Raw genomic sequence first — 12,585 nt, forward strand, 5'->3', positions numbered from 1 at the left:
TCAAAACGTGTTGCCGAATATGGGGAAGGTGCAGTAAAGCGCTTCCCGACCCGAGCGGCGTGCGGGAACCTCGGCGGCGGGCGCGTGTGGCCGGGCCCTTAACAATGAAGGAGGACAACATTTATGGGAAAGAGCCGACCTTGAATAATTCATTTACGACATTGAGAATATACGCCGCCGCTGCGTGGGCTGGGTTCCTCGCCCCTTCGCTCGTCCCCACGCCCGCTTAAACGGAGGTCGAGCGGGGTCGCCGGTCCAATGGAGCCCATGAGATTTTTTTTCTGCTTGCTTTTTCTACTCTTAGTCATTTGGATTCATCTCAGCCACGTGCTTTTATCGGATCGATGCAAGTCTGTATCTATTACTCCGCACAGCACGCATAGCCTGAAATGGACTTTCAGATAATGCAGAATGAAGCAGGCCCTTAAAAGAAAGTGGCAAAAAGGAAGTCGGGGAAATGGCGGGGCTTCATTAGCCGCTCGAGCGATGCTTGTTTTTTACCAAATGTGACGCTCATCTCACACCGCACCGGACACGCACTTTATCTCGTGATCTGGATTTCATCCTTTTTAGTAAGATGCGTGCTAGTGATGCAGCGTTTATTCTTTCAGTTCTAGCTTCCCCACAAACAGTCACCCGGTGCGTCGTCTGTAAATAAACAAGCGTCTGAAATAAACGCTCCCCAAACAGTTTAGTTGGTATAATTATCTCCCATTTTATGAGCGATTCAGACACAGACATTAAATACAGCGCTGCCTCGGGAGGTGAGTTGAATTTTTTCCTTCAGCGCACTCATAACTACTGCATGTTGTAGCTTACCCAAATGAAATGGGGGAAGAATGTAAGGTGAACAGCCTACGAAAGACAGAACGAATGACTGATTATTCGCCGAATATGAAATGAAAGGATCATTTTCAAATGGAGAATCAGCAGTCTATAGTAGAGGTGTAACAATTAATCGGCAAATAATTGATTATCAAACGAATGGATCATGTTTTAAATAAGGAACATCCATCCAAAATAGAAGCGCAATGTTTACTCGATTTATTGGCAACTAGTCGAGTAGAAATGACTAGGTAACTATTTTCAGTAAACGATTGATTACGTTCGAAAACGATACATTTTTTCTTCTAAAAATTGACATAGAGATATTCTCATTTCTGTTGACTATACGGCGTTAAGTCCAAATCAAAACATCTGCTTTTGCTTCGTCATACAACGCTCCAAGTTTTTGCAGGCGATAGAACGATTATTCGTCCCGCTTTTTCTGGCCGATTCCTAAAGACCGCCGCGCAGTTGCATTGTGGGAGCTAATAGGTGAAACGGGTCGCCGGTAATCTCATCACGCAGCCATAAATTCACCTCCAGACGTATCGATGGAGTCGGGAAAGGACATTTTTATTTCCAGCCGTCAACCCGTGTCCGGTGAAAGATATTTGTTGGCGTCACGGCAAAAACACAAGCTATCAATGAGAAGCATGAATTCAGGACCTGTGATTTTTGATCTCTGACTTCAAAACTACTAAGCAGTCAGAATGTGATATTGCGATAAGATGATCCAAATTGTGCGTTCACGTTTGGGCTATTTTTGTCCACCCGACAGAGTACGTAAGGGTTAAATGGCATGAGTGAACAGTCCCCGCCATTTCGGGACATGTTTTAAAGATCTTTTTGCGTAACTCTTTCTTATCGGCGCTCCCGCAAGCCTCAGCTAATCGACGGGGTGCGGGAGGACTGATATCAAATCAAATGAAGACACGCTCTTTGTCACTGTTCTATCACTTACCGACGAAATGTTTGACGCTCTTCAAGCTTTCCGAGACCATCGCTTTTAGCGGCCGGAGGACAAATGGTCACCGACGCCCCGATAAAGCCAATTGACCCTTGCGGCGCCAATAAAACGTCCCAATCCCAATCGGGGAAATGAGCACCTTCCGACAGATCAAGCGGGAACGAAGCGAGGGAAGTTTTCAAAGGACGCGGCGCGATCCGGGGAGTCGAGGGTTAACGCAACCGCAAACGATCCCTGATCCCTCTCTACTTGGGATCCGGGCCTCTCTCTCGGGACGCCATCCCGTATATCATTAGCACGCGGCGCTGGATATCAGAGGAGAAAGCGGGTGTCTTATCTTGGCATAGTGAGCTACGCTGCTGTTGGCAACGTTTCCCTTCCTTGAGGGCGTTTGACGTGTTGTCTCTCTGCAAAAGCGGTAAACTTCAGACGGACTTCACAGACGGAGAGAGAGAGAGAGAGAGACAAATGTTTGCTCTTAGCCAAGCGACACTGTACCGCACTTGGTGTCGGAGAGCCTGTTGCGCTATTACGGGTAGCACGCATGCGTGCGTCCGTTCGTAGACAACAATAGTCACGTTAGTCTTCTGTATTTCATCGTTTTATCGGCAAAATACTCGACTTCGTCTACTGATGTCAATTTGACCCGATTCGGGTCTTTGATACATCAAAGACAAAGCATTCAAAGATCGACTCAAGGAGGCTGAAAATGACCATAGATTGTCAAGCTAGGTAGAGGTACAAAATAGCACCACGCGTTCATTTCTCAATGCTTGGGAGCTAGAGATTTATACGGGGGACCTGCCGCAGGTTAAAGAAAGTTCGCCTAGCAAATTTAGCACTAATTTGCTCGCTCGTGTGATGAGTGAGTGGAAATACAACCGATGCTTTTACTGTCTTTGCGCGCCCGCACATTCTCTACTAGTTGTGGTGATTTCATAGCAACCTGGTCGCCATGGTAACAAAAACCTCAGCTAGCTGACTCAAAACACCTGTAATGCTTGATAGGACATCATTAAGATGCCCTGGAATTGGACCCCCGGTCTACAACGCCCCGGCCTTACGTTCTTTTCAGCTCACGACATGGAACGGGACGTTTTTTTGTCTCCCTCTCTACGCCGTTTTATTCACGTTACGACAAAAAAAGCCTCCTCAAACATGCGTCGGTGTGCGTGCGTGACCGCCAGTCGCTCTGCGCTCAAAGGTCTATACTCACGTCACCGCTTACGTCACCGGAATGCTGGTCTGCTATCGCTCGACGTTACGATTCCCTAATATGTAATCGCTGCAGGTAGAAATTAGCTAACATTCCCAAGCACTAAGATGCTGGTCTAAGATGCCGCACTAAGATGTAAGCCAATTGAGCACTGCCACTGGGTGGCAGTGTTTCCGCACTTACGACGCAGATATTAGCCACATACGATTCAGATTAAGGAATGGAAGTCAATCTTTCGTATGATTCCCCCCAGATTTCTCATTTGAGAACCGCTGCCCTAGAGGTTTCCTTTCCGATAACGCTTGGGTCCATTTTAAAAATCCATCCAAAACCCGAGAAAATTCTTATAAGAATTACCAGCTAATTACATTACTCGTGTTGCATTTCGTACCCGTAACGGCAATCATTTTCCAGGGGTTCTCCGTGTCTTGAAATGTTCCTTATAGACGTTCATAAGTAGTGGTGCCGTTGTATTGTTTTTTGGGGGTTTTTTTCGTTAACTTTCCTATTTCTTAAAGGAAACGCCCCGAAAACATACCGCCGTCACACTTTTTTTTTTTTTCTTTTAAATTTCAAGTCGATCCGAGCCTTCCCCCGACTCTCCTTTCATCTTCTCCTTCCTCATCATAGTTTGGTAATATCCGCCCCCCCCCCCCCCCCCCCCCCCCCTTTCCCGTCACTTTCCCCGCTCCTTGAAAAGCGCAAATAGGACAGTCTGGCGTCGCGGGGGTTAAGCCAAGCCCTGGCCCGCCATTGGCTGGCGCGCGGCAGAAGGGAGGTAACCAGGCAACCTCGGGGAGAGCGAGGGAGCGAGCGAGCGAGCGAGCGAGGGAGGGAGCGAGCGGGGCTGGAGGAGGTGCCGGGAGAAGAGCGGCACAGTTTGTAAAAAGGGATGGAGAGCGAGGAAAGACGGGAGGAAGCTGGCGCGCGCTCTCCCCGCCATGGAAAACTGGATTATTGCGCCCGCTGCCGCTCTCTGTGGATGTGCGAATAAAGCGGGAGGAGGAGGAAGAGGAGGCACGGGGGGACAGCGCTAAAGCTGCTTTTTTCTTTCCTTTTTTTTTTTTTTTTTTGGTCAAATGGGAATTAAGCGTGCTGATTTTCGCTGCTGCGCTGCGGTAAGTGCGGAACAGGTGTTGGAAGAAAAGTCCAATGGCTGCAATGAAGAGCTGCTGGCGCATTGAGATGTTTAGTGTGTGTGCGCGCCCCTCGGTGAAACATATAGCGTGTATGTGTGCGATTAGGCGGGAGCCCCCCCCCCGCCCCCAGCGCTGCATTTCAGCTCCTCTCGTCAGCACGCCACTAGTTCAGGCCTGTGAAATAAAGTTGATTCGGTTCCCGTCCGGATCAACGCGTATTGGGCTTGACTGTTTGCGGGCGGCCCGAGGGGGGCGGTCGGAACGGCGCGCCCCTAATCCAGCGGTTCTCAAATAAGGCTACTCGAGATTTTAAAGAAACTCGCAAAAATCATTTGAAAATAATTCTTCAATGAATTCGTGGTTTCAGGAAAATGTAAGTTCATGAAACAAATGTTATGGTCAGTACAAGTTGTAAAAGGACAGTGTCCCCCGTACTGGAATGGTTCGACCCATCTTGTCATGTGCCGCCTCTCGTTACCTGTCAATGATTGATTTTGTGAACGCGTCTCTACTGTCGTCCCAAAAGACTACACTTTAAGTTGATTTTTTTTTCCTGTGGACAAATATGTATTCTTTTTTTATAGCAGGTCTGACACTTTATGTCGATTATTTTTGGAGGGACATATATTTATTAATAATGAAGTTAATGATTAATGAAAAGATTTATACTGTACTCCCAAAACAGGACACTTCGTGTTGAATATTTTTCTGCGGACAAATATTGATTTATAATCATGTCTATTTTTGGAACAGGGCTGACACTTTACGTTGAGAATTTTTTTATGGACAAACATTTATTAATAATTAAGTAAATAATCTGTTTTAGTGAGCAGATCTCTACTGTAACCTCAAAACAGGGTGCTTTATGTTTAATATTTTTATGTGGACCAATATATCTTTTTTTTTCTGACACTTTACATGGATTATTTTTTGTGGGTTATTATTATTTTCTTTTTGTTACCATATTTTTTCTATGAGCCAAAAGAGGACACTTTAGATTGATTTATTTTTATTTTTTTCCCAACCCAAAAATGCTATGCACCGGGTACCTGGCTGACCGAAAAGATATTTCACAGGGGGGGTACATCATTATATTTACTAATGACAATGCTCCTAGCTATGTCACCTAACAAAAGAAAGGCATAGAATTTTTTGCACATGAGTGACTATAATCAGCAAAAAAGAGCTTCATGTTCCAAATGGTTTGCGCTTATTTTGAAAAGAAAAGAAATACTGTTCCTGTCATGGCATCAAAAAGTATTTTGTATCATACATAATGACACCAGTGTTTCTCGGATCCAAGTGCTGTAAATGGTTAGAGTACATGCGGTAAAAGGTTAAAGTAATCGTTGAATATCAGTCATTCGGACCAGGCAGAATTGGCCAACTTGATGGGCCAGCCGATTAATGGGTGATACAAAAGCATCAAATTAGATTTGCCGCCACTCAAGGAAAGCCTAACATACCCTTTGAAATGCTTTCTCATATTTTCTCCGGCGTAGACCAGCCAAAATGCGATGGCTCAAAAGTCCGGAAGGGACCGGGACTTTTTTCTTTTAATATACACAGAGAGCGCTCGGTCGGATCTACGACTCAACGCAAGATTAACTCATTCACCGCCATTGACGGCTACAGACGTCAAAGATGAGGTTTTTTTTTCTTTAACCGGGCTGGCAGTAAACGAGTCCAACGATGGGTAAAGATCCCCCCAAAATACAGAGAAATGGCTTACATTTCATTATTAAAATATTATTATAACTTGTAATAATAATTCCATCCATATTTCAAGTCGGGAAATTCAAAGAAAAAAGTTTCTTATACTTGACTGGTCCTGTACGTCATAATATTGCCCATAATATGTGTCCCTTGAATTGCCCCTTTAAGAAACCTTGTTTTTTTTAACAGTGCAGTCGACCCGATTCTCAAATGTGTGCCGCACGACTGGGCTGGCTCGCTAACGGAAGCATGTCGCCGCCGTCGATAAATTCTCGCCTTTCGCCAAAATGTCCATCCCGTCACATTATTTGCTGACGGTCTGCTCGCACTTAATTTCCGAAAGTGTTTGCCGATATGTATCGCTAACCGCATAATACCTACTTAATGCGATGACTATGACGTTGAGCAGAATCGATGTCATTTTTTGGAAACTTTTATAGGAAAAGGACATTTTTTAAACGATTTGGTCGAGCGCCCTTAGGGTAGATTTCACGTGCGGTTCTTGCATTCGATCAGCGAGGAGGCCGGCAAGTGTTATACAAATAACCTTTTACACTACATCTTCAAATGAGTTAGGCAAAAAGTCTGTTTAGTCTTGCATAAAAGGTCAAAATAAATGCAGCTTATCGGGCTTCGCTGATTTTGTTTTTTTTCACCGCCACTTTCAAGAAGTTAAGCCTTACTTGTATTCACCCCCCACCACGGCCTCTTACATGCGCTCGTACGGGCCCGGCGGGCGAGCCCGGTCGCCATGGTAACCCCTCGGAGTATTGTTCGCAAGCTCAAAGAAAGACAAAACTATCGAGCGCTCTCTTTTGCCCTCTTTCACGTGTCGAGTCCTTACACTCCGGTCTCGAGTTGTGTTTTTCCGGCGCTCGTTAACTGGTTTTCAGGTAACGGTTGCGACCGTAAAAAAACGACAAAAAAAGCTTCATTGTGAGTCGCTGCGAGCGACCATTTATGGTTTTGTGGTCCTTACACGCAAAAAGAAGCCTCGTGAGTACCCTTCATTTCCACGAGGACATATGCGACCCATCTGGCACCTTCGACAAAAAGGATTCGAGTTCTATCTTTTTAGGCGGTTCAAGTAGATTTTACTCAAGGCTTTGCTGTGCGGAAGCATTACAAATCCAATTCAACATGAAAATATTGGCCGTGACGGCTTTACCATTTTGTTGGAGCTCCCCCATTGAGTGCTCTCATTTATACGAACGCCATAAGGAACGAAGCTTTTCAAAGTGCGGCCACTTTTGCTCATTTTAACCCCTGCGTGTCCGGGGATTTTTCCCCTAGCCGCTAGCCTGGCCTTATCATCCAACTTGGGCTGACTTCCAAAGGGTCATAACATCAAATATAAAGAAAGATCTATTTTCCAAATGTTTATTTTTGTTTTATGATTTTGGAATACTTTTGCATTTATAGGAGTACAGGATAAGCCAATAATCAAAATCATTGAAAGGCTTGCAAATGTCATAAGTTGGCCGCTAGCCCCACCTGGTGGTTTTGAGACGTCAACACAAAAATGTATACGGCGCCCCGTTCGTAAATCATCGTTGAAAGGATTCGTGTTAAAATCTTGGGAAATGCATGATAAAGCATTGGGTTTTCAAAATTGACGACGATATTTCCAAATTTGAATGGCAGTAAACGAGCCTGACGTGGGCTAAATTTGACACCTCTAGGGTGTGCCTCTTGACGTACGATCATTTTGCAACTGATATCTTGACAAATCATCCAATGCGTATCGCATCGTATTCCAATGATCCGTCCTCGGAAATATGTCACACTTCTAAGCCTACTAAGGGTCAAATTTCAAAGTAAGGTCTCCCTCTGTCCGTCCATCTGAAGTTGTCATGATCCAAATCGTTCCGCATCTGTTTATGAAGCTCGCCAATTTGCTATCTTTTCATAACCGTAATGAGCGGGGGTATATTCTGGCTAAATTCCAAAGTCTGTTACGTAGTTTGACTTTGGAGGTGTTATTCACATTTTGAATCCGGAGTGCGCTTGACTATTGTTGTCATGAACGCAAACTGTTTGAGGCGAAACGTCATACAAGCGTAGCAGAGAACGTCGCCATTTGGCCAGCGTCGGCGGTCGTAGACGCGGGGGGTGCTCCTTCTGAACGCCAGGCCTGGCGTTTCTGTCTTTCGCGATGGACTTCCCGTGGACCTCTCGCGGCGGGAGCCCAGCGGGCTGCAAAAGCGCCCGTCGTCTTCTCGGAACATACTCGAAGAAGCGCCGAGGAAAAAGGGCGCCACGCCTCCCTTCGTCTGGAGATGTTTGGCGCCGATTCCTAAATCTTGCCTGATGGTGACTGATGGACATTGTGCGCGTATTCTTTTTTTAGGTGTGATTATCAACCTGGCTGCCTGCGCGGGGAGCGTGCTCGCTCGCTCGCTCGCTCGCTCGCTTGTTTGTGTACGTATGCGCTCCGTTTGGAGGCCTTTTACTCCCCGGAGGGAACATGTAAGACACAATATGTTCATTATTGTGTATTGGGTTTACAGAAACGCACTGGATCATTCTGAGGGTTATTTTTCATACCTCTAATATATATATGTATATATCAGTATAGGGCGGCTCGATGGAGCGCGGGTTAGCACGTCGGTCTCACGGTTCAAGGGCAATTGATGGTAAATAAACCAAATGCTTCTGATCGTAAACTGCCATTTGTAATTTAGCGTCCAATCTTGTTAAAGCCTGCCCGCTCTCGGTGGACGTAACGAAACTTAAATAAGGATATGTCCCTTTTTTAGCACGCATAGTGCTAAGTTGTACTTGCCGATGCGGGTTTATTGATGTTTGGATGCTCTGGAAAATAGCCTGCGTTGTACGCGGTTAAGGCGACGCGACGGCCAGTAACGCGCACGCGCGCTTCCGCGTACGATTTCTCGAGCCGCGGTGTCATAAACGACGGTATTACGGGGGGGATTCGTCGGAGTCGGACGTCACTGAAAAAAGCTTGTGATCCGAAGCGTACGGCGTCGTCAGTCCGTCCGCCATCTTGGTTATATAGCTACAGGATATTGTGAGATGATGCGGGTCAATCTAGCAGCTAATCTGTAATCTGTTAAAACACTCCCAATCCGCCAGCGGTGCCGGGATTAGCATCCGCAGACACAAGGGACGTTAACACGCGCACGCACACGTACGGCTCTGCTGTGCGATATGTTGTCGCAAAGTCGTTCCTCATCTAACGTGGTCCTAAAATAGTTGGACGCCATTGTACTTTAAGGCCGCCCATGTACTCTATACGCTTAACCTTGATGTTTCTAACTGCCGAAATTGTAAATATACATCAAATTATCATCCCAAACGACGAGCCTTGGAGGCGGCGGGCCCTGACTAAAGAACGCTGCAAAAGAAAGTCAGCAAAAAAAGAAGCCGTTATGAGCTTGAGGGAAGAAATGCAAGGAAATGAAAACAAAAGGAAGGATGGACCGACCCAAGGAAGAAACTTAAGAGGAAGGAAAGGAAGGAAAGAATGAGGGAACAACTAAAGGAAGGAAAGCGGTCAGAACAAAACAAAATCATCGTCACGTTTCGAAGGGAAGAAAAGAAAGTCGCTGTAAAACCGAAGGGAGGGCTCGGCAGAAACTTGATCGGCAGCTCAGAAAGAAAGGCAAACGGGAATTTGGGAAGGCCGAAAGGAACGCTGCCGGGAAGAAAGCCAAAAAGCCGGGAAGCCGGCCGGGCATGAAAGCAAAAATCAAAGACGGGAGGAAGCCAGAAAGCGCATTTAAATGTCAGGAAAAAAGAAGGCTAAAGTGAAGGCAAGTGCTCAGCGATAATAAATGGTCAGGAAGACGGAAGACGGGAGACGGGAGGGAAAAGGAAGGGAGGAACAAAGCGGAGAAGGAAAGGACGCCGGGCGGGAAATAACCTGCACCGTGTTAGTGGAAATCTTCTTTTGGCCCACCCTGCATACGCGCACGCGCACTCTGATGGGGCTGTCGAGCACTCCGGCATCGCTGCGCATTAACACCTCAATTAATTCAAGGCTTTACATCCTCCCGCAGTCAATTTCCCTCATGGCAAAGCCCCTCAACCGCACACATTGCCGTACCGCTTCACGCCTGTGCTAGAAAAAAAAATAGAAAATAAACGCTCCCGGTGACGTTTTGGGTGCAAGAGAGAAAACTAGCCAGCAGCGAGTAGAGACGCCATACTTTTTACCGGAGAAGCTAATGAACGCGCGCGGCGCGCAAGAGTCGCCGAGGGCGACGTTGGCTTCCTTAGCGTTGCTCAGTCTGCGGCGGCGGCGGAGGGAAAAAAAAGTTGCAGCCGATAAGACAAAGATTTTTTTCCTCCGAAGATTCGGGTCACGTCGGGTCACGCTCTCGCTTCCTTCCTCTTCCTTCCTGTTAGCTTTGTTGGCGATATTTGCCGCGTTTCGATAGCCGCGGTTAGCCGGAAAGCTTCCTAAACGGACCTTCGAGTCATCCCGGTAATAAAGAGGCGCATGGCGCTCGAAGGAAATCCGGCTCGAGATGTGCCACGGAAGCGTCTAACACGGTTGGCGGCCGCGGGCACTCCGCCGCCGCGCCTCGGCGCTTCCCGGCCCGGCGCCGGCTTGTACGGACAACAAAATAAGAGTCGTGAGATGTTTGTCGTTCTTGTCGTTGCCGTTTTAACGAGTTAAAGCAATGCGGTTAGAAAACCAAAATAAATAAACGGGGGATTTCGGTTTCGGTCGTCAAGTGACAAAACGGCCGCCCCGGAGATGAATTTGCCATTCGAATCCAAAGGTGTTTACGCCGGACACGTTATCGTGAAGAAAACGTTTGAGTGGACTCCCCCTTTGATTATGTATATACGCGGAAGTAGCAAAAGGGCGCGCTCCGGATAACGTCGGCGCGCTTCCCGACGACCCCGGCACATGCGACGCATTTTGCCCTTTTTAGCCTCGTTTACTGGCACGCGCCTAAGAGGATTTGACCGGCGTAAATACACATTAGCGACACGCTAACAAAGAGCCGAGCCCCCCGCGTCGGCGCGCCAAATCCGAAGCGCCGGAGACAGTTAGCGAGGTGCGGCTTTAGAAGCTTTAGAAGATTTGTGAGCGCCGATTTCTTATATTAGTCAAGCTTTTTGCCGGGGAATAAAGCGCGGCGGCGCCGTCAATTTCACGTGTTAGCAAAGTAGCTCGACGCTCGCCTCGCGCAGCACTTTACGGCGGGGACCCCATCTTGCTACCCCAGCTCGCGCCCGCCAGCGAATGTGGCACAATGAGGAAATAAAGATACTTCCAAATATAACTAGCTAGTATTCTTTTGTTCTTATTTCTGACATGAATCGGCGGTAGTGGCTGGGGACGTGTAAGGTTTCGTAGGAATTGTATTTTCTTCTTTGGTACTTCTTCACTGACTATTTATTTTTGATTTGATTCATGATTGTGATGTGTTGTAATAGTTTTAATGTTACTGTGAATGAAATAGCAAAACGCGATTTTTTATGCTGTTGCTGCTTGGAAATGAATACTTTATTATTGCGTTTAGAAATCTATTGTTAATATTGTATTCGTGATTACATATGCATCTGTAATCGAACATGTACATCTTTATCATTGTAATACTGCTTGTTTTTTGCTAATAGTAGTAGCGGTAAGTAAGTAACAAAGTAGGTAATAGTAATCATTTAACATTGAATATATTGCCATGATGTATTATTTTCAGTGATACTACGACGACGATGACTGATCCGATGACTAGCATTCAAATGGATCGATTCTATCAAAGCCTCCAATCTGACGAACACTGCTTTGAATATACTCGTATATTTATGGAAACCCCTTATTATACACACTTAGCATATTTGTGTTCAAAACACCTTAATAGGCTGCTATTATGCACTCGGCGTGGCAAACGACGGCTCTCGCTTTCACTCGGTGTCCGTTCATGCTACGCCTTTTGATTTAAAGCTTTGCCGTCTTTTCTTGCCGGTGTTTCGCTTTCCAAATACGGCTCGCAACTTGAGCGAGGCGGCGTGAAATAGTCGGGCCTCCCCGGCGGGAACAAGGAGCATGTAGCCGCGGCGTATTCAATGGAAGGCTTACAAAGGCCAGGTCGGGACTCGGCGGGATGAACGCGTTTGCCCTATAATTGCATTGGCCGCCTTCTGTATGCGTGCATTAGGACGGGAGGCTTTCGATGAGCGCCGCTCTCTGCCAGATGAGCGGCGCTCTCAGTCGTAGCCCTCCGATTAGCACCGTAAGTCACTTTTCCGAACGGGGGGCGTCGAAGGACCGCCCGTTCAGCCGGGCTCAACTCGCGGAGCGTGTGCGAGGGCCAGCTTAAAAGGCCGTGACTCGATTTGTAACGTGGAGCCGGCAGAGCTGCGGCTGATTGAACTTTTCCACGCGAACGTCGGCCGGCGCTTCTGAAATTTGCCCGGTTGCGTCGCAACGTCAAAACCGATGAAAGCAATGCGCAGCAATCTGGTTTCGCAAGACGCGCCCATTTAAAACAGGCTAAATACATACATATGTGTGTGTGTGTCATTCATTTAGCCTGATCGTTGAGTCAAAATGACCAACCCAAGAACTGAAAGGAAACTAGAAGCTAAATATACTAAAAAATGACGACAAGGAAGCCAACCAGGAACACCCGGGCAAGACGCGATAGGTGAAACGAGCTGATTGGCGCGCACAAGGACAGCAGGTGAACATGGACAGCTGGACGCAATCCAACTAATAAGCAGAGGGAAATCTATAAACACAA

General features: G+C 46.8%; 1 protein-coding gene across 3 annotated transcripts in view; it reads left to right on the top strand.

The window, feature by feature from the left end:
• dab1a (DAB adaptor protein 1a) overlaps window positions 1–12,585 on the top strand; it is a 154,235-nt gene that overhangs the window by 84,944 nt on the left and 56,706 nt on the right. The window contains exon 1 of one of the 3 annotated variants that reach the window (XM_088425096.1): window positions 3,855–4,126. The exons of the other annotated variants lie outside the window; for them this stretch is intronic. The gene's annotated coding sequence lies outside the window, so the exon portion shown is untranslated. Of the gene's footprint in view, window positions 1–3,854; window positions 4,127–12,585 lie in introns of those variants that run through there. 3 annotated transcript variants of the gene reach the window in all.

Source organism: Hippichthys cyanospilos, chromosome 10 (assembly GCF_059441005.1).
Source record: "Hippichthys cyanospilos isolate Australia breed blue-spotted pipefish chromosome 10, RoL_Hcya_1.0, whole genome shotgun sequence".
Taxonomy (NCBI): Eukaryota; Metazoa; Chordata; class Actinopteri; order Syngnathiformes; family Syngnathidae; genus Hippichthys; species Hippichthys cyanospilos.